A 26,225-nucleotide genomic window follows, 5' to 3' on the forward strand; every position below is an offset into this window, starting at 1 on the left:
TTTCATGGGCTGGCCTGAAAACTACTTTTTATAAAGAGCCTTCCGAAGTTGGCATCTTATTATCTGATTTAGGCCTGACAGTAGGCCTTTGGATTGCATACTGTCTTATTTTATAAAGTATATTATTTCTTCTTTCCATGAGAGAGACATAGAGAGAGACAGAGAGACAGAGAAATAGAGACACCAGCGGGGTCTTCATAACACATTACACAGCCAGCCTTAGTCAGTCTGGATCTCAGGCATGTGTGTGCACACCCAGCATGCTCAGTGAGGTCCCAGAACATACACTCAGGGGATTTCCCATGCAAGTCAAGGGACTGCTGAAGTCACTGCCTGACTGAGATTGTGTACTATTTTTTTGACCATTTTTCAAATGAACAAACTGATCTTTAAAACCTATGTAAACTTGGTAAGCTTACAATCCTAAGGTGGTAGTGTTGAGAATTTAAGTCAGCTCTGTTTGGCACTAGGATCTGTACCTCAGCTGTTGATAAAGGCACTGTTTATCTTCACAGTTAGGTTACAGGTGGGCCCCAATTTAAAAATAAGTATATTATCAAACTTTCTCCTTAGCTTATTGACTAGATCTCATATCGTTTGAAACATAGGACACAAAGTTATTTTACCTTGTATGTGACCAAACTGTTGTATTGATTAGATTAACTAGAGCAGCCAATAACATTTTCAGTACTTATATACCAGCTCTTAGCACAGGATCTGGCACATAATTGGACTTCTCACCCCATTTTAACCTTGTAGTTTCTATTATGAGAACTTAGTTCCCTTAGCAACAAATGTCTCTCATTCCACAGGACTTTCAGTGTTTGTGTGGGAGTGTATGAAGGGATGGAGAAGTACATTCAATTGAACATAAAGTTTTATTTGAGTTTTAGCTGAATCAATATCTCATAATGATTATTAAAAAAATCAAAGCTATAAAAATCATTTCATATAAGGGAAATTCCTTTAAATCAACTATGTATGTTGATTTAAGAAACAAATTATCACATGGCAGAGGCAGAAAGTAATATATTGTCTAGTAGGTTTAACCCTAAAAACAGTTTGATTACCTGTTAGTATATATATAGAAATGGATATATTAGTTTCACTATATGACTTCAATATATAGTATATACTATATAAATATAGATCTATGTATCTATCTATCTCTCTAACTATATGTATTGGTATATACGTATTTTCAATTACCCACCACTAGCTTAATTGCAACAATCTGGCACCATATTCCAAGCAAAGCCAAATCCTCAGCGAGTTACAGTCAGCACTTCAGAAACCAGTTTATGGGGAAATCATTCTATCTTTGGATGAATCAATCACTTATATGAAATAAATAATGTACTTTTAGTCTCCCTGCTCCTCTCCTCGCTAAGCATTGCCTAAATCTCAATTTCCATTAATAAGCAGAAAAGAGAGGAGCTTATTTTTGTTATTGTTGTTCACAAAGGAGGGCTGCATTAATTTGTAGTAAGGTCCATTTTACCATTGTGTCACTTCAGAGCACTTTTATGGATGAATTGCTCAACATTATCACCCCATAAAAGCAAGAAAGACTTTTCTGGAACTTACAGAAAAAGTTGTCCAGTGACAGTTGTGTATCTCTATTATCAGCTTCTGTAGTTGGTTGGCTATCAGAGTCAAAAAGTTACCTGTGGGCCTTGGGTTTTTCGCCATAGGTACCTTCAGTGCAGAATCCTACAAAATAGGTAGCAGAATCTCTGATCATATTGATAGTTACCCATCTATATGTTTGGGTCTTTTTTAATAGTGTTTATGAGATAGGACAGACTATATTAAGTGCGGAAGACTTAAAAACATAGCTCCAATTACATATGTGCTGTAAATGAACTATTTTGTTCTGAGTTTTGCAAGACAAGCTTTTAGCATAAGGTAGAGTATCCCAGAAGCAAAAGGACACTATGGGTAACTTTCCAAAGGGGAAAAAATCTTGTGGGGTTTATATCAGTATAATCATAAAACTAACAGTACACCTTTCAATTCTTTTCTTTTTTTAAAAAAATGCAAAATTTAAAGCTATCACAGGGAAATATTTCCAACCCCTTAAGGTATGTAATAAAGAGAACAGTCATGGAACTTATCTTAAGAAACTTATTTATGACTTTTGGTTTTCTCTTCACAGTATGATATATGAGTTATAAAGCTAACGAAAAAGAGAGAAACTAAGTTAACCCATTTTAAGAAAAATAAGCTCTTCACTTCAGTGTCATTTGCAGTGTCATGCATTTATCAGTTTACTGAGGAGCCAAAAGACATCCTGTCAATTCCTTAATATCAAATTCTTTGGGGGTCCAGATTATTTTGTCTTCTAATTTTTAATATTTATGAGCATAGAGCTTCAGGTTCTTCTTCCAAGGCCACTTCGGTAAGAAACAAGTCAAGTATTGTGTCATGTCATCAGCTGGCTACATACAAGCTTCTTGTGACACATTAATAAAAAAAGGTGCTACTGAGGATTCTTCTATCTTCAAACAGAGATTTCTTAGTTTAATTTTAAAATTTAGTAGGCTACTTTCTAATTTTATAAGGAAAATTATGTTACATATTTTTCACTTTTTCTCAACATTATTTTCCATTGAAAGATACTTGCATTTTTTTTGGAGAGGTTTTTGCTATAGGGCACATGCACTCACCATACAGACAGAGAGAGATAGAGAGACAGAAAGTGAGAAATCACCCCCCAGGGGGGGATGGCCATGCCACAATCCCTTCTCCTCCATTCTCCTCTTGGGATCTTGGGCACGCACACACACACGCCTGGAGTGAGTTTTAAGCCACCAGGTCCGGGACGCGAATCGTGGTCGACTACATGGGAGTCCAGCAACATAGCCATTATGCTAACTGCTGGTCCCAAAGATACTTGCTTTTAATAACTTTTAGTTTACTATGAATTTTCTGTATCAAGCGATTTCTTTCCTTTGCTGTTGTTGAAGTTTTATTTAATGTCCTCCTTAGAGTAACTATATGCCTATGGACCACATAGATTCCATAATAAAATTATGAAAGAATTAAGATAATAAAAGGATAGTATGGCAGTATATCCATTTGGAAAACTTGGTTGTCCCTACTACCTGATACTTCTTCCTGTAAGTCCTTGAAAGGAGAAACCCCAACTAAACAGGAAGGAAAGAATAAGAAAAGGTAATATGATAGACATGAACTATGGAAATCTGATATGCACTAATAGCTTGCCTTGCTGTCAGAAAAATAAACTGTTTTCAGTCTTCAAATAAAAAGTTATAGTGCTAGGGGACCAGCAGATGGCATCATGGCTACATTGCTGGACTTCCATGTAGTCGACTGCAGTTCAAGTCCAGGACTCGGTGGCTTAAACTCATGCCAGGCGCATATGCATGTGTGCCCAAGATCCTGAGAGGAGAATGGAGAAGGAATTACAGCTTGGCTATCCCCCCTGGGGAGTGATTTCTCCCTTTCTATCTCTCTGCCTCTCTCTGTCTTTTTGGTAAGCGCACTTGCCCTATAGCAAAAACCTCTCCAAAAAAAAAAAAAGGCTAAAGTGCCACAAACTTTATTGACCCATATTTGCTCAAAAAAAGAAGTTCAATGCGCTATCAAGTAAGAGTGGTCCTGTTCTTTATTTGTAGCTTTATCTCCAAGAGACATAATAGTATGTCTTTAGGTTCCAACCTTATCTAAACAAAATACAACTAATGATAATGCAGGTAATATTTTTTTCCCATTTTAGAACACCTTAAATCACCACATTTAAAAAAAATCACTACTGTTAGGAACAAGGAGACATTCTGTTCATGCATAATATTTAAAAACTTATAATAAATATTTATTAGTTTAAACAATAAGTGAGCCATGGCAATTTTGTGTGAGTTCAGTCCAATAAAAATATGTGAGCCACATATATATTTTTAAGTTTTTTAATAGTCATATTAAAAATAAGAAGAAACTGCTGAACTTAGTTTTTAATAATACAATAGATTTAATCTAATATGCCCCAAATATCAATTAAGTAATCAACATAGAATTTTTAATTAGATCATTTACATTTTTTAGTATGAAGCCTTCAAAATATGTTGTGCCTTTTATCTTTAGAGCACATCTTAATTGGAATTAGCTCTATTTCAGAGGCATAATGGGTAGTGGCTACCAAGGTGGGCAGTACAGGTGTATAACAAATACATGCCCTTTAAAGAGCAGGTTAAAAGAATGAACAGTATAAGAATTATGAGGCAATATTATTATATAAAACTTGTAGACTTGAGACAGATTAATAGAATGGTAAAGAAATTTTCATTAGGTGTATACTAGAAAGGGTATTAAATCAGGAAATAAGAGATACGAATTTTAGTGCCACTTCTTCCCCTAACTCATTGTTTAACTGGACAAATAAGCTAACTTCTTTAGTTCTTACCTTTGAAAGTAGGAGGCCAGGCTCAATCATGTCTTTAGATTTTTATAAAATGAATGTAACAATTCCATGTCAGTAGCTGGGATATAGAAATTCTAACATGAAAAGCAAACCATTCACACATTTGGCCAGCATCACAGCTCACAGCTAAGGTCTCTAATATGAAAAGGCCATCAGCATCTCTTCCAGGAGGCCTTACAGGATATTCATAGTAATCTTGGTAAATCTTGGTAAATCATCACCTAGGATTTATTCCTTAGGCTTTCACACTCAATACTATATATTGTCAACATAGCTAGGATGGCTCTTTCAAAAACAGTCTTACTAAGAGATTCAAAGGACATGGATAAAACCAGATTAATTAATCAGCATGATACATAAAAGAAGGCTCAGAATACTGAAGTGGGGATTACCAACCCATTTTCCTTCTATGCATTAAGAATGCCAGTGTGTCTATTTTAGTTGAAAAATGAATATCACATAAATACACTAAGCCCCCATAACTTGGCATGGTGGCCATGAGAATATATTTCTAAGATCTCTATTTAGAGAACTGTAATTGACTAATGGCTCTATCTTTTATACTCTGCTTCCACCACCTTTTTATACCAAGGCTACTATATCGAGGCATTAACTCAACGTGGAAGACACTATGACAAATCCCGTGAGATAAAGGACACCTCTAAAAGATGGCTTTGAGTCCAGGACTCTCCATTGGCCTTGCCAAAACTAGAATTACATGACCATCAAAGAATTCTCCTGCTAATCTTCCTTGCTTCTCTTTTCCCTTTTCTCATACATAGAGATCACACCTATAGTGTATGTTTGTCCAATCCCCCTTTTGATTGTTCCATTTATTGTCAAAGATATTTAATCACGTTTCAATGTAGTTGCACTGATTTGGATATATTAAGGGAATTTGCGTATTTCTGTTTTAACCAATTATGCATTGTAGGCCATAACATTTTCAAGCTCATAGGAAGCATTTTACTGGGTTCTCCAAGTAGTGTACACCAAAAGATGTGCTGTGAAGTGAATAGTGGTTTTACTCTTTCTAAAAAATTAAAATTTTCTAAAAATTGTTTTATAAATTATTATAGGGGTTGTGTGGTGATATAGCAGTAACAAAATGCTGTGTAAGACTGAACTATATGGGAAGGTTTGGGTTCAGACCCAGAGATCTCCCTGAACATGCTGGGTGTGAACATGCCCATGACCTGAGACTGGCTGAGGCTGGGAGTGGATAATTGTATGCAGACCCTATTGGAGGTGTCTGTCTGTCTGTCTGTCTCTCTTTCCCCATCTCTCACTCATGGAGGAAAGGAACAAGCATTAAAACTTTTGAAAATATTATATTATAAACTTATTAAACATTAATTTATTTAAATATGTTTGAAAACATTCATGCTATTAAATCTAAATAAATATCCATGTCTATGTAACCTACAATGTTATATATATATATAAGATATATAACATCCTGATTCTAAGAGATAAAGATTCTTTTTTACATAATGTACCAATTATACAAAGTCTACCTCTTACATTTAATTAATTTACTTTTACTGCTTACAAATTAAGAAGGATTCATTATGCTAAAATTTGTATAAAGAAATCAAGCTAAATAATAAGTAATTGTTTATGTTTAACCTACTATAGAGATTAAAGATAAATGTGATAGGTGTTTTAAAAAAGTTAAAGAGATGTCATGTAGAAAATTGTCCATTTATTTCAATGTACCTTTAGAGGACAGAACAAGAACACTGGTGCTGACAATTAATAGTAGGCAAGAACTTATTCGATATGAAGAAAAACATTCTCTCAATAGGTGTTAGTCATTTTAGGGAGTTAAATAATCTGAATTCAATATATTTTAAGTGCAAGTAAATTCTAATTTTAGAAAATAATAGAATGTATATACATATATATACATATATATATATATGTTCAGTTACTGTGATCTTATAAATTAGAATATAAATCTTAATAAAGTTGCTCACAAAAATGAATGACACATTAGCACAGGAATGAGAGATGAAGTTCTCAGTACAAAATGTCTAGTGAAGAAAATCCTCATTAAGCAGATATTTCCTCAGATTTAATAATCTCTGCTGAGAGTTCCAGCCAGAGTTCCTTGTCATTCCCATCTTAACTTTATCCCTGCATCAGTTGAAACTTCACAGAGGTCAAATGACCACTGCCTCTGCCTCTCCTCTCATCCTTCCTTTTGGGCTGAGGTCAACTCTTTCTCTGTTTCATTAGCCTTGGGCTCTCTGAAATTCTGCAGCATGATTTCTGCCTCCATTCTCACAAGTAAAGAGTGAAGGAGAGAGAATGAAATTATATCCGCACAGGACAGCACTGAAAATGTTTATTAGTAACTAGATACTTGGAGATATAGAAATAAATATATGTTAAACTTATAAATAAGATACATGCTTCCATCCAAAATGATTTATATCTTATAGAGAGCAGAGAAAGCCCAATTAGTTTATATATTCATAAAATACCTCCAGGAGAAAGGAATACAAAGTTGAGGGTGTTCACTTCCAAGAGACTCACATTTTGGATGAAGACGATGATATACTGCAGTATGCACTCTTGTACGATATGCCCTATTGCATAGCAGCTCTTAACTACAAGTGGCCCTTAAAAGTTAGCAGAAGAGAGTGGTGAGGTGAGAAGAAGCAAAAACTTAATATTACAATGAAGGCATTCAGTACTGCAACTTCTACCAATAGTATTAATAATTAGTTGAAAACGTTATGTATTCACACACCTCCACACACACATTTCCAGGAAGAAGAATCAATGGGAAGAACTGAATAGTGACCACAAGTTTAGACCAAAAGCTTCTCAACGAGTGGCTGGATCCACTGTATCTGTTGTTCAGCTGCCAGCCTTCTTTGAGGGTGACAGAGGATACTGTGATCATCTTGAGATACCAAGACCTGACCCAGAGCCTGTTTGGAGCATGTAAACTTATAGCACACATTTTTGTCTTCACACTTTAGTTGGATGTTCAGAATTATTTCCAAGACTTCAGGATAATTTTGGAAATGTGCATTCTTCCATTTGGAGAAAGCTATTTCATATATGCTTTTTCCTCCTGTCTTTTTTTCATGTCTTTTGCTTGTGTTGTTACTATTCTGCAATTAAAATCGAGATGCAATCCAAGAAGGAACCATGGACTTGAGAAGTCTGGCTTTAAGTAGGTGTAGTGCTGATCACTGCTCTGAAGTCCTTATTCCACAATGGTCTTCAGTGAACAGCCACCAGTTACCTATTACCCACAGTTTGTCAAGATGTTAGTTCAGAACTAGGTAAATAATATGTCAATACCTTAAAGTAAATAAATAAAACAAACAATCATACCACTTATTCAAGTTTTATTACTTAGTAAAACTATACTTAATCATTAAGTTATGAAGTATGTATACTTTGCAATTCAGTTCATAGTGTAATTTACCAGTTTTTATGACAATACTTTATTGAATTTGAATAATCTGTCATTTTCTATAATCTATTCATTTTCTTTTTTCTTTAAAGTTTATTTGTGTTTTTATTTTTCCCTGCCATAGGGCATGTGCACTCACTGGAGAGTGAGAGAGACAGAGACAGAGACAGTGAGAAGTAAAATGAGAAATCATTCCCTAGGGGTTATGGTCACACCATAATCCCTTCTCCTCCATTCTCCTTCTGGTATCTTGGGCATGCATGCACATATGCCCAGCACAATTTTCAAGCCATCAGGTGCTGGACTTGAACCATGGTTGGCAATATGCAAGTCTAGTGACATAACCTTTATGTTATCCGTGGGCTCCTCCATTCATTTTCTTTAGGGAGCAGAATGGTGAATTAATGGAAAAGCATTAGGAGCTACCACCTGTACTTTGTTTATATTATTATTGGGAGTACAAATATCCTTTTACCTACATCGTTGCCTTACTAGTTTTGATTTGTTATGTTAGCTAAGAATTGGATAATTTCAGAGACTTCCACTTGGCTTTTCATATTATAGCTCTTATTTCACAGGCCAAAAAAATATATATATATGTGGAGCTTGTAATAGCTTCCAAAAATGTGACTCCAAAATGTGCTTATGGAGACCAGAAAAGTACCTGTGATTAGGCTGGTGGACTCAGTGGAATCACGAAGCCATGACTTGGACTCCATCTATTAGTTGGCCTGAATATGACACCTCTATTAGAGGGGCCCTAAAAACAGTGAGGTCTATTGTGGTTTCTGATGACAACTCAAACCCTTGGTCTGATAGTTTTCATATTTCGACATACCCCCCTTTTTAGATAGGTAATCAGCTGAGTAAATGACCATAGGCTTTTTAGAAAAGTAGTGGAAAAATCATACTGTGTGTACTCTCTGTGGTGTCTTTATTCCTAGAAAACTGGACACATTTTGAATCAATGAATTCCACATCTGAAAAGAAGTTCAGTCTAAAATTGGACAAGGAAGTATGATTTTTATTGAGGTGACTGCCATCAGCTGTTAATCAACCATTCTTATTGTTCTGATGGTAAAGGTATTGGCCTATTTTGCCCTTAGGTAATTTTTTTTCCCCCCTCATTTCAGTAACCATCTACAAGTCAGATACTCTTGGCTGCCATTCCAAACTCACATGTCATTACAGTAATTGCAAACATTTCCTTCTGGTGCTTAAACAACATTGGCCTCTACTTTTTCAGGGTCATATTATCACCATGATTACAGTTAATGAGATTCTTTTTTTTTTTTTTTTTTTTTTGAGAGGTTTTTCACTATAGGGCACGTGTGCTCGCCAGACAGAGAGAGACAGAAAGTGAGAAATCACCCCCCAGGGGGGATGGCCACGCCGCAATCCCTTCTCCTCCATTCTCCTCTCGGGATCTTGGGCACGCACGCACACGCGCCTGGCGTGGGTTTTAAGCCACCAGGTCCGGGACGTGAACTGCAGTTGACTACGTGGGAGTCCAGCGACATAGCCATTACGCTAACTGCTGGTTCCCATTAATGAGATTCTTTAACAGCCTCTTCTACCTTCAACACTGGCACAGACAGGAGGCTGCCATTAAGTTGTTTTGTGATGTGGGTGCTTCTTTTCCAATCTTCTGGAAGCCCTCCCAGATCAACACATTCTCCCTGACCCAATTGTGTATACTAATACACAATTTTAAGTAATCACCCTCAGAGTCCAGTTTTGTTTTTATTTTCCTGGTTCCTGCTATTATGCCCATTAGATCTTCTAACAACTTCGTGATATATAGTTGTGCCTGAATATACGTGGAGGTTTGATTTCAGGATCCCATAGAGAACAAAATCTGTGCATGCTAAATTTCCTCACAGTATACCCTACATGTCCTTAGGTTCTGCATCTCTGGACGTGGAATAAATTTGATCTGAGGTTTGTTGAATTTATAGATGTATAACCTGCAAATGCAAAGGGCTGATTGTAGTTTCCTTTTTCCCTAGGTATACCCAGGGAAGGTTACATTGTATCTTAACCCCAGTTAATGACATAGTGGCCAAGAATAAAGGAGAGGTCAAATCCTTTGCAGATGACCCACTACCTTATATTGTAAGATAGAAACTCTGCATTTTCTTTCAGCATAAGGGCAGATGATGGTGTGTGTGTTTGTATGTGTGTGTGAAAGAGAGAGAGAGAGAGACCTAAAGACTCAGAAGTTTTGGACAAGGCTGGAGTCAAATACATAAAAGAATCCACTAGCATATCACCATTTCATCTAGGGGCATCCACCCACATTTCAACATTTCACATTTTCCCAACCAAAGCCCAGGTTTTGGCATAACAGACCAAACTTAGTGTGGCACTTAATTTTCTTTGTAGTTCAATCACTCAGACAGTTAAATCATGGCAATTTTCTCTGCCATGCTGCAGCAAGAGATGAGAGCTCCTTTAATGCAACCAAGGAGATCATCTGGCTTTCACAATTGTTTTAAAATTGCTTGTTAGTCTCCCTCATTTGTTATTTTTGTGTAGTTCAACTGTAAAATTTGCAGTCATTCAATATTAAAATTCATTAATGGATGTTCTTTTAGCAGTATAACCCCCCACTCACCTCTGTTGATTTTTTTTTTTTCCTTTTTAACAACAGAACTTCATGTGTGCCAAGACTAACTATGTTTTCCCCTATTCCCAGTGAGGGGGTGCTCATCCAACAGAACAGTGAATAATTCAACTTATCACCCACTTTCTTGGACTATTCTTAATCTATATTATCTCAGCTTGAGTTTTTCTGAAGTGACTGCTGAGACAGTTTAGGATGCAAGAAGCTTACTAGGAAAAAGGAGGAACTGGACCATAATCACAGGCCTACACAGTATACTCAAGGAGGTTGTCAGATGTTACCCTGGAGCCTTCTCATGTGAGTCAGCGTCGTGGAACATCATGTTTTACCAATGAGCCACTGTCTAGCCCCAGTTAATAGTTTGCTCATTGGATTTTATAGGTACTACCTCATACTGATTGGCTGGCATTTTGTAATACAGAAATATTTGTGATTTTTAATTCTTTGGGATCTGAGAGTGTTTGGGAGCACCTGTACTTAGTTTAGTTCAGTCCAAGTTGTAATGTCTCTGTGATGTAACAGCAGTATATTAGGGGCTGAGAATATGAAAATAAACAAGATGTGAATAACACATTATCAGCTGCTCATGAGAATGTTAGGTTTGAAACTGAACTGGGTGGTTAGGAGACAAGTGAGTGTAAAGGGCATCTTAATGTTTTTTTTCATTTGGAGACTTATCTGGAAGGTGTAAGAAAACTTTATTATCTGGAGATCTGGATTCTTTATATTTTATACTGTTCTGTATACATGATCTCTGTGTATATGATCAAATCTGAATCTCTGTATGTCTCTGTAGGTCTACAAGATGATCTAAAGGGCTCAAACTGACATATCAAAGAGTCTAGCCAAAGAGAATGGTCGGAGCATTTGCAGGCAAACCTTCTTTGGTCCTTAATAAGAAAGAGCATTTGTGTATAGTATGCCTTGAAGCAGAACCTCTCTCAAAACCAAAAATAGATGTTAATAGTATAACACAAATTCCATCATGCTTTTTACTTTTTTTATATATTATGACTTAATGTATCTATTTGTAGGAGGTTTTGAGTTATTGATGTTACTGAGTTTTCAATTTGGAGCTACCCACAGGTATGAAGAAATGGAAAGGAAATCATTCATGTACTTTTTCTGAGATCAATAATCCCAGAGTCTGACTGATTAATATCTTCAGATGCTACTACAGTTGATTGTAGAACTCCGAGAATAAAAGTGTAGGTGGTGCAAGAACGATTATTGTTCACACTGTGAACTCTGATCTTTTTTTTCTTTCAGGTTACAGAAGGAAGAGCCTAAAGAAAATGTAGGTCAAGTGCTTCTATCCCCTGCAACTTACAGAAGAGCAATCACAAAATTACAGTGACTGGACCTGATTTTCAGTGATGGAGAGAGAAAGGCAATAGGTGTAAAAGCAATGTGCAAGTATATTTAAGTAGATTTTAAAATATAAAGTATGTTAAATTTTTTTTGAAATAAGGAATATATCCTATTAATCTAGCCTAATTTGACTTTGGCTTATGAAATTTGACTTTTTATGTGAATACTTCTAGTTATTTTCTTATTAACATGAAGAAGTAGAAAAAGAAGAAATTGAAACATGTTTATAAAACATAATGTTTAATGTGCTATAATTCTCTAATTAACTCATAACCATTCAGAAAATAATTATTTTCTAAATCTATGGATGTTTAAGAGGGCAGAGCTGCTTTGTTTATTAGTATAATAATTATAAAATCAGATCCACTTAATTTCTTGTTTGTAGATATGATATTAGTTTTTAAAATAATTTATAACCATTAGGAGTATTTTCTATTATCTCAAGATAGATATGTTTGTTGTCTAAGTAAAATTATCTTATTTCAAGAATAATATAATTTTAATTGAGACAATATTCATTCAATTAATATTATAATTCAATATCTAATAAAACTTTCTATTGTATTAAAATTATTCAGGATGAATCTGCAATGTTAATACATTATAAAATGGTAGGAAATGAGTACAACTGGAAAAGTAATGCAAAAAATCTCTGTGAACAGTACATTTTTAGCACTGCCTTTAATATTGAGGCAAACCAGGATAATTATTTTGTATTTTTAGAATATAGGATAGTGATAAATACATTCTTATTTGTGGAAGTATTATAACATAAGATTTTATTCACTGTAGTGTAAAATTTTGAACATTGATGGGGAGAGAGGAGCATGCTATAGGTTGAGGATAGAGAGTACTTGGCAGAAGGAGAGACAGAGAGCATACGGACTTGGAAGGTTGGTCATATTTATGTTTTCTTTTATCTGTTTTTATTCTGTTGCCTTTAGTTGGCCAAAGAGACATATATCTAGATACATCCATTGGAAAACTGAGATGCAATGGAGAGAATAGGCAATATAGAATCAATGGAGCAGTCTTGAGAAAATCAAACAATTCTATGTCTAATTAGAAAATGAGGGCTGGGCCATAGCTACTGGTTAAAGGAGCCAATACCATATATCCATTGGCATGGTTAAAGTCCCAGACTGGAGGCTACAGAAATATGTGGGACATGTATGTGTATCCCCAATCCTACCAAGATGGAGAAATGGACAAGAGATTACAATGTGACCACACCTCATTAGAAAGTGCTCTTTCCCAAAAAAAACTTTCCCTCTCCCCCTCTCTTTATCTTTTAGGTAAGCACATGTGCCCTGTGGCAAATTAAGTAAGAAAATTAAAGTGTTGGACTTGTTCAGTGGTTTTCAGCTATAAGGGTCCTGCATAGAACATACCATACTCAGTTATGAAATATATCACAAAAATTTTGCTCCCCAATGGGGCCATCAGGTGATATGGTGGTTAACATTCTGGATCCAGTTGGAGTTTCAGATTCCATGGCTTGAAAAGACACGTGTGCATGCGTGTCTGTCCTAAATTGCAGGAGGAGAGTGGAGGAGAAGAGATTGTAGCATAGCTATCCCTGGGTGTGTGTGTGGGGGGGTGTGGATTTTTCACTTTCCTTCTTTGTCTGTGTCTCTCTATGTATCTCCAGCAAGCATGCATTCCTTAGTAACAAAATACTTAATAAAAAAAAATTGCTCCTCAAGAAGTGTGATAACATTTTGAAATATTGTAAGATTTTTTTTTTATCAATATTTTATTTTGTCATAATGACTAACTCTTGAGATTGAGACTTGATGCTTGAGCAGCAAAATAAATAAATAAATAAATAAATAAATAAATAAATAAATAAATAAATAAATAAATAAATAAAAAGAGAAGACCAAGATAGAAAAAGGAATGCTTACCAGCAGTTTTCACTAGAAAAGAATAGGTAATAGAAGTCTATTATGTGCTGGGGTAAGAAATTTTGAGGTGGTAGCGAGCGGAAGGAGAAAGTATGAGAAATTGAGAGACAGCACCAGTCCCAAATGGTTCAACACAGCATCTTAGCTCATTAATCTTCTACTTGCCCTTCATTGGGATTAAATTTGAGGAATGGAGGGGAAGAAACAAGCTGTTAACGTTTTGCATCTCTCGTATAGCCTAGTCATATTGTAATATGGCTCAACACTCCCCTCTCCCTTTTTCCACAAATTGATAATTTTAACTCATTCCAGGAGAAAGAAAGATAAGTAAATGTGGAAGCAGAAAATTCAAAATTAATTGAAATGAAAAGAAGTTGCCTTAGATCATTATTTTTAGATCAGTGTTTTATATACTACTGGTCATTACTCATTGATGCATCTTGAAATAAACATGTGGGTCATATAAAAGAGAAAAGTGCAAATGTATCCCATGGAGTGGTGTCTTGTTTGGTGAAATTTGAGGTTCAGTTTTATATCAAGAGATATATGTATACACATGTACACCCAGAAGCACACAACATACTTCTGTTGCACAAGGCCACAATGAAAAATATGAGTGCTTCTTACCATGGGTGGATTAAGGCCAAAACATGTTTTAAACACAAATTATGGCTTTTATTAAACAAGAATAGACTAAGTTAGTGGGACTAGAAATTAAAATTTTCTTTTTCACCCCAAATGGTAATAGGTACTTCAGAATAAAAATAAGACTAGTTATTAAAAACTTATTTGTTCTCATATCTGTGTTTTGATTTGTAAATTTTGACCCTATGCACTAAAAACAGACGAAATATTTAGTATGTGAGTGCCTTGTTTTTTTCAAGCTACAATGTAGTTAAGATTAAACATTAAATATTTTCATTTTCTCTTTTATTCTGGTAAGTTTTATTGATTCAGCAGAACTGGTAGAATTATAGCCAATTTATTGGGAATTATGCCTACCCTGGAAAGTCCTTATAATTTGTATACTGCACTTGTCAGTAGAGCTACTGTGGAAAATGTTGATTCTTCTTGCATCCGTAATGTATTCAATGCCTGTGGGCCTTAGTATATTTGTCTTTCAGACCTTGGGCAAGCAAAAGAGCTTGGGGCAACTGTGGGAAAAAAAAATAAGGAAGGCGCTCATAGAATTCTGCTGATGCTTCATCCCATCAGTTGTTTTGGCCAGTAAATACCTACCCCTTCATCAGATGACACATTTACTCATTTCCTTGTCTTTAGGACTGTAATAACAAAACATACATCAGTTTTACAGGACAGGAAGTTGAGAAAAATTAGTAGTTAACTCACCTCAAGAAATTCCTTTGCTACTTTTTCCCTTCCAACTACCTGTGGCTGGAGAATTAGAACCTAAGGATTCACTCTTCCAAAAGCTACCTGACACTGAGTGTACAGGGTAAAGCCTTGACCTAAAAAGTTTTAGTAGATTCTTTGCCTAAGAAAATATACATACACACACACACACACACACACACACACACACACACACACTCACACATAGATTTATCTATATCAATATATATACACTGTAGTTGACCTCATAGGGCTTGACCCAAACTACCAAACTGGGAGCTGGCTGTCAGCCAGATCACTTTTGCCTGAGTCAATAGTAAATATTCCCTGGAAAATATAAATGCTGTAGCTGTCCTTAACATAATTACTTTCCATCCAAACATTGGAGTAATATATCTAGTTGTCTGAAAAAGATTATCATATTTTTATTAAAGTTGAATCATTATATTTATTTGTATTCAAATCAATGTATGTCATATAATTCCCCATTTATGTAGGATCTTTTTTGGTGTTTATTAATAAAGTTATATATTTTTTCACAGAAAAAGGCCTGTTTGGCTTTACAAAAATTATTAAGTGGTATATATATATATATATATATATATATATATTTTTTTATTGTTAAGTATCTTATCTTTAATGACATATCCCAGTTATTTGAAGATGTACAGAAATGCTGTCAGTTTTTGTATATAAACCATTATCCATCTATGTTGACAAAACTGTACTACCTTCTAATAATTTGTATCTTAGTCTGAGATTCCTGTGTAAATGATACCATCTTCAAAGAAACAATTTGATTTCCTCCTCTCACAGCCACATTCCTCTAGTTACTCATCTTATTACACTGACTACAAGGTTGAGTTAAAATCAAGAAAGATGATATTGGCAAGTCTTTTTTTTTTAAAGTCTATTTATAAAACTTTTATTCCTCTTATATCAGTTTAATATACATAATATTAACAATTATGCTTAGATTGGTCATAGAAATATAATAAGACATTAAACAAATCTATCCATAATCTCGCATTATTTCTGTTAACTATTTTTCTATATCTTCTTTTAATATAAATAAAACATGTTTTATATATATCCATAAAAAGTATTAATTTTCAGTTGTTTAACCTTTATTGAAAAGTGTATTATGCTATATGTTATAATTTATGACCTTTCTTCATGAATATAATGTTAAAGTTCATATATATTATTGCATATAGCTATAATTTATTCTTTTTGACATTTGCTTCATATGCATACAAAATATTTTATATGTTTTCACAGTCAGTGGGACTTAATTATAAACTATCATAATAAAGACGGTATATAACTGGCACAGGGATAGAAAACTGGCCAATAAAATAGAACAGAGAACCAGTAACTCGATTTATCCATTTATTCAACTTTCTCATCAGTAAGGAAACATGGGAAAATTAAATAAATGAAACTGGAAAATTGCCTATTCACAAGCTAAAATCATCTTCAGATACATTAAGAGTTTGAATATTAAAAGCAAAATGGTGAGTATCTTAGTACAACATATTGGTTAACATATTTTAGGCACAAAAGCATTGGAAATATTTGACAATATTAAAATGAAGAAATTTTATTCATCAAATATAATCTTGAGTGAAAACCTAAGTGACAAATTTGAAAGTTATCAGCAATAAACATAGCACACAAAGAAATTTTATCGAGACTAGTGTCAGAACTACAAAATAGTAGGTAAAACAAAAAATTCAAAGAAAATAAAAGACAAGGATGAGAAAAGGTATTTCGCTTCACAGGTGGATGGCACAGCTGAAGACCATAGACCTAGAAATGAGTTACCATCAAAAATAGCCTTAATTTTTGGTGTTATTTTCACAAATGCATAACATGCTAAAGTATACAATCACATAAATTTTTTTATTGCTAGAGACAAAGACAGAGAAAGAAGTACCCTTTCACAAAGTCTAGTCACACTGTGATCTCCTCTCTCTAGTCCTCTAACAGGCTGGGTCTATGACACTCATTCATGTGCCTGATATGTTTCAAGTTAATCAGGCCACATGTTGAACCATGGTCTTCATGTGGGATCCAGCTTCTGTTAGAGCAGTGCATTACCACTGTGCCATGATGCTGATCTAAGACATGCATTATTGTTATCCTGGTATTTGAAAATCTATTAGCGTACAAAGAGATTTACATAACACTACAGCTGCTATCTGCTATTAATATGTACTGAGAAAAACAATAGATAGATTGTTGTCTTGAATTTTTAAAGATCTGGTGATGTTCCCAGACAGTGTTCAAATCTGATTCTGGTTTCCTGGGGTTCTAAGACTGAGTCAGGAATAGGGGAAATAACAAATGCAAGAAGGGGGTAGATACTCTGCTGTAATCTAGAGTAGAAGTAGAAGTTTGATGTACGAGAGGGACAAAAACAGAAGAAAGTCAGAATTCTAAATGTTATTACCATCTCTCATTGGTTAGATGCATTTATATCTCTAAAAATGTGAATATAAGGGACCAGCAATTAGTGTAATGGCTATGTCGCTGGACTCCCACGTAGCTGACTATGTTTTGAGTCCTGGACCCGGTGGCTTAAACTCACTCATGGTGCATGTGCATGCGTGCCCAAGATTCCTAGAGGAGAATGGAGGAGAAGGGATTGCGGCGTAGCCATCCCTGCCCTGGGGGTTGATTTCTCGCTTTCTGTCTCTCTGTCTGTCTCTGTCTGTCTGGCAAACGCATGTGCCCTATAGCAAAAAAAAAAAAAAAAAAAAAAGAAAAATCTCTCCAAAAGAAAAAAAAAAATGTGAATATATACCCCTCACTCCCAGTCCAGTCTACTTTTTTTTTTTTTTTGCTATAGGGCACATGCGTTTGCCAGACAGACAGAGACAGAGAGACAGAAAGCGAGAAATCACCCCCCCAGTGGGGATGGCCACTCCGCAATCCCTTCTCCTCCAGTCTCCTCTCGGGATCTTGGGCATGCATGCACACGCGCCTGGCATGAGTTTAAGCTGCCGGGTCTGGGCCTCAAACCGCTCAGAACTACATGGGAGTCTAGCGACATAGCCATTACGCTAACTGCTGGTCCTCAGTCCAGTCTACTTTTTTAATAGGCAAAAGTCGTTTTAACATACAAAGAAAACAGAATATTGTGAATTTGAAGTGGCTTGCTTCTCTGAAAATGACTGTTATATATCATTACGTAGACATCGTTTTTTAAGAAGTATATATTATGGGGTCAGCAGGTAGCATAGTGGTTAAGGTGCTGGCCATGCTTCTTGTTTAAAAAGCAGTAGGAAACTAATTCAGAAGTCAGGTAGACCTGGGTTCACATTTAAACCTTTTACTTTCTAAATTGGTGTTAAGCAAGTAACTTAGCTTTTCTGTTTGTACCTAGTTTCCAAATCTGTAATATCAAGATAATAATAGCAATATCTATCTGATAGGTTTTGACTATTTATAGGATTAAATGAAGTAATGTACACAGAGCACCTAGCACAGAATAAGAGGTCAACATATTATGGTTATTAAAGAATATATTTAGAAATAATTTTTTAAGAAAGTGTTTATATAATGATATTTTGTGCTAAATATTTGTCCTGAATAAGACTAATTTTTTTTTAACCTGAGCTATGCCAAATTCAAGGTCTTCCTCACTTTCGAAAATAACCTATTGGAACAGATTCTCAGTGGACTTGTATGTGTTTGGAAATCTATACATTAAGTGAAAATGATTTAGTGAAGAAAGAATGAACAAGTTTGTTTTATTTCTTGGAGAGATATCAACCACTCTGAGTGTCACCGTGTGATCCTTCCCACTAATAATCTATTTCTGTCAAAGCAAAAGAAAATGTGCTAGGTCGGTGTTAGTGATTCACTTGGATCACTTTAACATCCATTTGACAGGCACTTTTTGTTTTCTCTCCGTATTTTTTCCCTGTTTGGTTTTGGCATGGTACCTATGTATTTTCTTTCTCTTCAACTGGAAACAAAACTAAAGGAAACAATGCCAATCCTCTCCATCCAAACAAAAACACTTTGGAACATATACTTGTCTAGCCTGATATAACCACAAACTTTTTTTTCCATACCTGAAAACTGTAATTCTAAAGAAAAATTGTATTGAACAAGAACTAAGTAATATAAGAGAAAAAAATCATGAAGATGTTACGAATTTCCAGAAAATACTAGTTTATTGCCACGACTAAAGTGAATAAGTTTATTATCAAATCTGCATTGTTCTATCCGTAAGTTGGTAGACACAATGGTGGGGTCAGCCAGTGGTATGGTGGTTGTGATGGTTGGATCCCCATGGCTGACTGTGCAGTTGAGTCCTGGATCAGGCAGCAAAAATATGTGAGGTTCATTAACCTGAGTGCCCAGAATCCCAAAAGAAAGAAGAATGGAGAAGGGACTGTGGTGTGACCATTCCCCATGCTGAGTGCTTTCTTACTTTTTCTTTCTTCTCTGTTTCTCTCTGGAGGGCACATGTATCCTCTGGCAAATTAAAAAAGAGAGAGAGAGAGCAAGAAATACTGATTCACATGACTCATAGTTATTTATATCCTTAATCAGCAACTTTGTACATGAGAAGCAATTAATGTAAAATAATATCTTAAAGTGACATTTAACAACAAAAATGATTTTAAAAAATGTGTATCTTTGAAAATAAGAAATGGGAGCTGGGCATGGTAGCATGTGCATGTAGTCCCAGATACAAGGAAGGCTGAGGTATGATAACTACAGCACAAGAAGACCCCATATTTAAAAAATAAATAAATAAAAATTAGAAATAGTATTTAAAAACATTTAAACATGACAGTAAAATAAAATACCATTGGTACACAGAGAGTAACAAAACACATTTATTTCACAGGTAATAAAAAACACATTTATTTCATTTTTCTTTACCAAGTCTCCAAAAGGAAAAAAAAAGATACAGTCATAATAACTCAACTTATTACTTGATTGTACAAGATAATTCCAACAAGAAAATAATATGTTTTTTTCATAATACAAAATGAACAAGAGGAAGATATCAGTCTCAGCTTTCATCCTGAGATTTAATTGAAAGCTATCTTCTGAATCTATGAACTCATGATCCATGAGTCCATCACAGCTGATTTATGCTTACAGATTATACCAACATTTTTGTTTCTTAGTCCAATTGCTTGTTTGTTTAATTAGATGACTCCTACTGCTAGTTAAGACTAGGAGCCCTAAGATTTACCCTTCTTCAGATTTAAATCCAGTGGTCCTTTAGGCAGTTCACTGATAGGCTTTTTTTGGGAACATGGTCTTTAGGATCCACAGACATGGTGGCCCGCTTGTAACCCAATTTAACTTTGCAGTTGTATACTACTATGTACTTTGGTAGCACATCTTTTTTTTTTTTCATTTTATGTTATTTTATAATTTCTTATTTACATTTAATTATTATACGTCATTGTGTGGCATAATATGGATTTTCAAAGTATTCATAAAGTGTATGATAATCAAATCAAAGATAACTCCATATCCATTGTTATCAAGAAAATATCACATTATGATATCTTTTAATCATCCTATGGAACAAGATTGCTCAACCTTGTAACTATTGACATTTTAGATCACATACTTTGTTGAATTAATAATTCAGATAATTTCCTGCATATTGTTTAGCAATATTCCTGGCCCAACCCACTAAGTGCTAGTAGTATTCCCTTCCAATAGTAACAACCAAATATGTCTCTAGTCATTGACAAATATTCCTCATAGGCGAAAATTATCCCAAGTGAAGAACCACTGTTCTTACCCTTGGTTGGCAATTCCAAATTCTCTTATGGCCTTTTTAACCATTATATTAAATGCTGTATACCTATAAAATTTATAAAATTCTTTTCTCACATATGGGGTCTGATTATTTATTTGCTAATTATGTAGTGGGTGCTTTGACAATGTATATGGTTGAGTTAATTAAAAATGGATCTAAGCATATAAAATTTTATTCTTTATAGTCAAAATTTAAAATTTTATTGTGAAGAATAGTTAGAATGATCCCTTCTGAAGGACAGTGAAAAACAAGATAAACTGAAAACACTGAACTCAGCCAATCAAAGATCCTATCTCTTGAAGTATCAAATTTCTGAAAGGAAAGCAATATTCCATCTTTATTCTAAAAAAATACAACTTTTTACATTTTGTCCTAAGAATGTGTGCTGGAAACTATAACTTAGACTTATTGAAAGTTCAAGCAATAGCTTTTTCTCTACAGGAGTTTCTTTTTAAAGGAGAATGCATAAGTCGTTTAAATATTTAAGAGGTCTCTAAAAGAAGGAAGTGGAGAGACACAAATCACAACTATAAAACCCTTGGGCTGATTAAGTCAGAGCTGAGGAAGCATTTTATTTCCTCTCTGAAGTCCTAATCTTTTCCTCCTAATTCTATTTATTTAGGTTTGAAAGGAAAGCAATATTCCATCTTTATTCTAAAAAAATACAACTTTTTACATTTTGTCCTAAGAATGTGTGCTGGAAACTATAACTTAGACTTATTGAAAGTTCAAGCAATAGCTTTTTCTCTACAGGAGTTTTTAAAGGAGAATGCATAAGTCGTTTAAATATTTAAGAGGTCTCTAAAAGAAGGAAGTGGAGAGACACAAATCACAACTATAAAACCCTTGGGCTGATTAAGTCAGAGCTGAGGAAGCATTTTATTTCCTCTCTGAAGTCCTAATCTTTTCCTCCTAATTCTATTTATTTAGGTTGATATACTTTGTACTTCAGATCACTTAAATCCTGGCTTACCTATCTTATATTCCACTTTTCCAGTCACCTTTTCTTCTCTTCTATATCATCTTTGACAACCTCCCCCTATAATCTCCACTTCATTTTCAGAAAAGGGAGGCACATATATTACTAAACTAACCAACAAAACACATATATTATGATTTTTTTTTTGCTCCAAAAAGAGTGATTAGAGTATTTAATTTTCTTACCAAGAGTTGTGTTATAAATTTAAAACAAATAAAAAAAAAGAACAAATAAGGAGTTTGATGATGACTTACCACTTACAGAATTTATGACTTTGAGCAATTCTTTTATTTCTCTGGATGCCAGTTGCTTATTGGTCATTGAGATAGTTGAAAAAAAATGAGAACAAATATATTTATCTTGAAAGATTATATAGATTTTTTACATATATTAAATGTAGAAACATCTGTACATAGTAGATATTTATGAAGTAAGTTCACTATTTTCAATATCTTCTATTTTTAAGAGAGATTTTTGCTATAGGGCACGTGTGCTCACCAGAAAGACACAGAGAGACAGAGAGACAGAAAGTGAGAAATCACCCCCCAGGAAATGACTACTCTGCAATCTCTTCTCTCCATTCTCCTCTTGGGATTCTGAGCTTACATACATACGCTCTGCGAGAGTTTCAAGCCTTGGGACTCGAACCATGGCCAGCCATGTAGGAATTCAGTGAAGTAACCATTACATCATTTGCTGGTCCCTCCAATATCTTCTAACTTGAAATTGTATTTTCATTAACAACTGGTCTGGCTTTTGAGCGAAAATTATTTAATTCTAACTTCAGGGAAAGTATCTTGAAGCCAATTATAGTACCGTCGGTATCAAAACAAAACTCAGTGCTTAAACTGTGAAGTGATAGCAAGTAATTCAACCTTCTTTTTACTGGGTTGTTTTCTGGTTAAGTTAATACACATTTCAAAATTTACCCAGCATCATTGCCTTTTGGCTCTGACATCAAACTTAAAGTGATGATCTTTCAAGAAAAACTGAAATGCAGAGGATGTTATGTTGCATTTACTTTAAGGTTCATTCGCTCTGACTTTTACATGACTTGTTAGACATTAGCCTCCCTGTTTTGAAAAGGCCAGGTACATCAGGGTTAGTGCAGAGGGTGAACACCATTAGTTTGCACTTTATCACTGTCATCCAGCTGCTGAATGGCTGCATGTTACATTCCACCCATAATGGAGGATGTCAGGGCTATTTCAACTCCTACTCAAGTCAAAACTTAACAGAGGATACAGGGTTTCTAATTTTAAATAAGAAAGGTTTTTCCTGAGTTCCTCAAATAATCCACATTCTATTTCCAATGAGACTATATTAATTATTGCCTGTGAGCACAATTTGCTAACCTATTAATGAGCTCTATTGTAGAACTGGTTCAGAACTTACCATTTTAAAAGATAATGGAATATAGCTTGCTCAAACTTTGCTTTAAGTATTTGTTTTAAACTGAATTTTAACCAAGACTAAACATCATTACGAGTTACACATTATGTTGCTATTTATGCATTATGTTACAGACAAATATAGTTTTGGAAACTTAAATAACAGCATGTTCATGCAACATCGTAATGAGCTCAATTGATCCCATATCAATACGTCCTGACCGGCTGCAATACCCAAACAGTGACAGTTTTATTTGGGCATTGAGGAAGGATTTTACTTACCTCATTACATCTTATCACACTCTTCATTTTTTATTCCACCATAGCAGGCTCATCTTCCTCTCCCATTGTCAGAAGTTATCAATGATTAATAAATATCTGTTTCAAACCCAGTCAAAAGAGGAGAAATCAAAGGAGTCAAAAAGGAAGAAGACCATAGCTTCTGCTTTCATTTATACTCAGAATTTCTGCAATCACAGAGGATTTGTAAAATCCTAAAATTATCTTCAGGGAAGACCATAAATTGTGTGGCAGGAGATTAGGGTTCCAAGTTAGTCCTGGGATTCACTAGCCAAAAGTGTTAACATTAGTGGCAACAATATTTTCACTTATATAAGGGAAATGTTGGACTAGATCAATTATAGTTCACTTATAGCTTGAAAAATAAACTTTTCAGACATTCAGAGAACCTTTTTAAGTAAATGATTTTATCTGTGTTCTTGATTCTCAATTAATAGAAGAATAACAGTAGACTTTAGAAACTTTTGGTTGGTGTATTTCACCCATAATGTGACTTTGTAAATATCATCATATACCACATACTGAAATTTTAGTCAAAAATAAAGGGCACATATGACAGTGGTCTCATAGATTTTTTAACAGGATTTACCATTTAAATTCATATAAGTACACTCTGTACTGTTCTCATAATGATGAAATCACCTAATGACACATTTTTTTGGCATGTATCCTCATTGTTAAGATATTCATGACTAATGAGTGCTTTTTGTAATTGCCAGTTTTATGTGTCAACCTGACAGAGACATGGTATACTCAAACACCAGGCTAAATAGTATTTCTGAGGGGTGTTTTTTGATCAGATTAGCATTTTAATTGACAGACTGAAGATAGGCTGAGTAACAGATTTCTCTCTCCAATGGTGGGAGTCATATCCAATCCTTTTTGGGGTCTGAGTAGAATAATAAAAGCAGAGAAAGGGAAAATTCACTTTTTCTGACTTGAGTTGGAACATCAGTCTTCTACTGCCCTTGGACTGGGACTTACACCATTGCCGTTCCTGATTCCTGGGCCATTGGCTTTGACCAGAACTATGTTGTCAGTTGTCTTGGAAAATCATGGGACTCTGAACCTTAGTTTGTTTGCTAAAATAAACTCTGCTAAATTTAATTTGTTTGAAGTACTGAAGCATTTTATTTTATATATATATTTTTCCCTGATGAGGAGAGGGAAGTGAGCAATCACCTGTCCCCTAAGAAGGGATGAACATACTGTAATCCTTTCTCTTCCATTCTCCTCTTCGTATTTTGATCATGCATGCACATGCTCAGAGGGAAGTGAGCAATCACCCGTCCTCTAGCCAGGGATGTCTATACTGTAATCCTCTCTTCCATTCTACTCTTGGTATTTTGATCATGCATATACATGCACTTGGAATGATTTTCTGATTTTCAAATCCCTGGTCTGGGTACTAAAACTGCAGTCAGCCATGTGGGAGCCAGCTGCTTTAACCTGCATGCTATGCGCTGCCCCCAAAGTATTTCTTTTAAATATCTTTTAAAATTCTTTTTTTTTTTTTTTTTGTGAGAGAGAGAGAGAGAGAGGATTTCATGTCATGATCTTCTTTCACACCTCTTCCACAGTTGTCCCAGCCAGCCAGGATCACAGGCATATGCACTCATGAAGCTGGGCATGTAGAGGTCAACCCAGGATCCAATCTCTGATCTTCTCTATGGCCTACAACATTGTAGAGTATTTCACTATCACTAAACCACTGTGGCTGAGTCCAAAGTTTTACTTTGTACACAATTCCAGGCTTCTTTGAGTGTTCTCTCTCAACCCAATACTATTCTTCAAATTCTACCTCCATATTACAACTACAGCTCCTTTGTTGTAATGTTTAGCCCTAATACACCTTCCAAGCACAGACCCCACAGCCACACCCAAGAAAGTCACTACCTTAACTCTTTTATAATAATTGTCTTGAGCTCTTTGTAGTTTTGCTATGTATATTTTCAAATAAAGTAGTTTCATGTTATCTTTTTAAAAACAACATATAAATACAGTGTCTGTAATCTTTTGTTATGTGCTTTTTTTTGTTAAAAGTAATGTACTTCAGATAGAAGACAGTCACTACCTTAACTCTTTTATAATAATTGTCTTGAGCTCTTTGTAGTTTTGCTATGTATATTTTCAAATAAAGCAGTTTCATGTTATCTTTTTAAAAACAACATATAAACACAGTGTCCGTAATCTTTTGTTATGTGCTTTTTTTTTTTTGTTAAAAGTAATGTACTTCAGATAGACTAATGTCACTGTATTTGTTTGTGTTCTGTTCTATTTATAAACCTACAACATATTTTTCATTCTAATGCTGGGCATTTTGGTTGTTTCTAGTATTTGACAATTATGAAGAATTACACATTTAATAGTCTTATAACTATTGCAAAAAAAACACTATTTTTAAAATCTCAGTTGACTAGGTTTAAGAATGAAATTTCTGAATCAAAGGGAATGCATCTTCAATGCTTCTAGATTTTGATGTGTGATTTACTTAAGAGAGTGCACTAATTTACAATTCCTCTAGCCATGCATGAGAACTCTTGTTATTATTCTCATTCTTGTTAAGATATTTTAATGCTAGGCTTCCTCTTCTTTTCCCTATTTTAAGTGGTTTA

The sequence above is a fragment of the Tupaia chinensis genome, unplaced genomic scaffold, assembly GCF_000334495.1.
Source record: "Tupaia chinensis unplaced genomic scaffold, TupChi_1.0 Scaffold000093_1, whole genome shotgun sequence".
Lineage (NCBI taxonomy): Eukaryota > Metazoa > Chordata > Mammalia > Scandentia > Tupaiidae > Tupaia > Tupaia belangeri.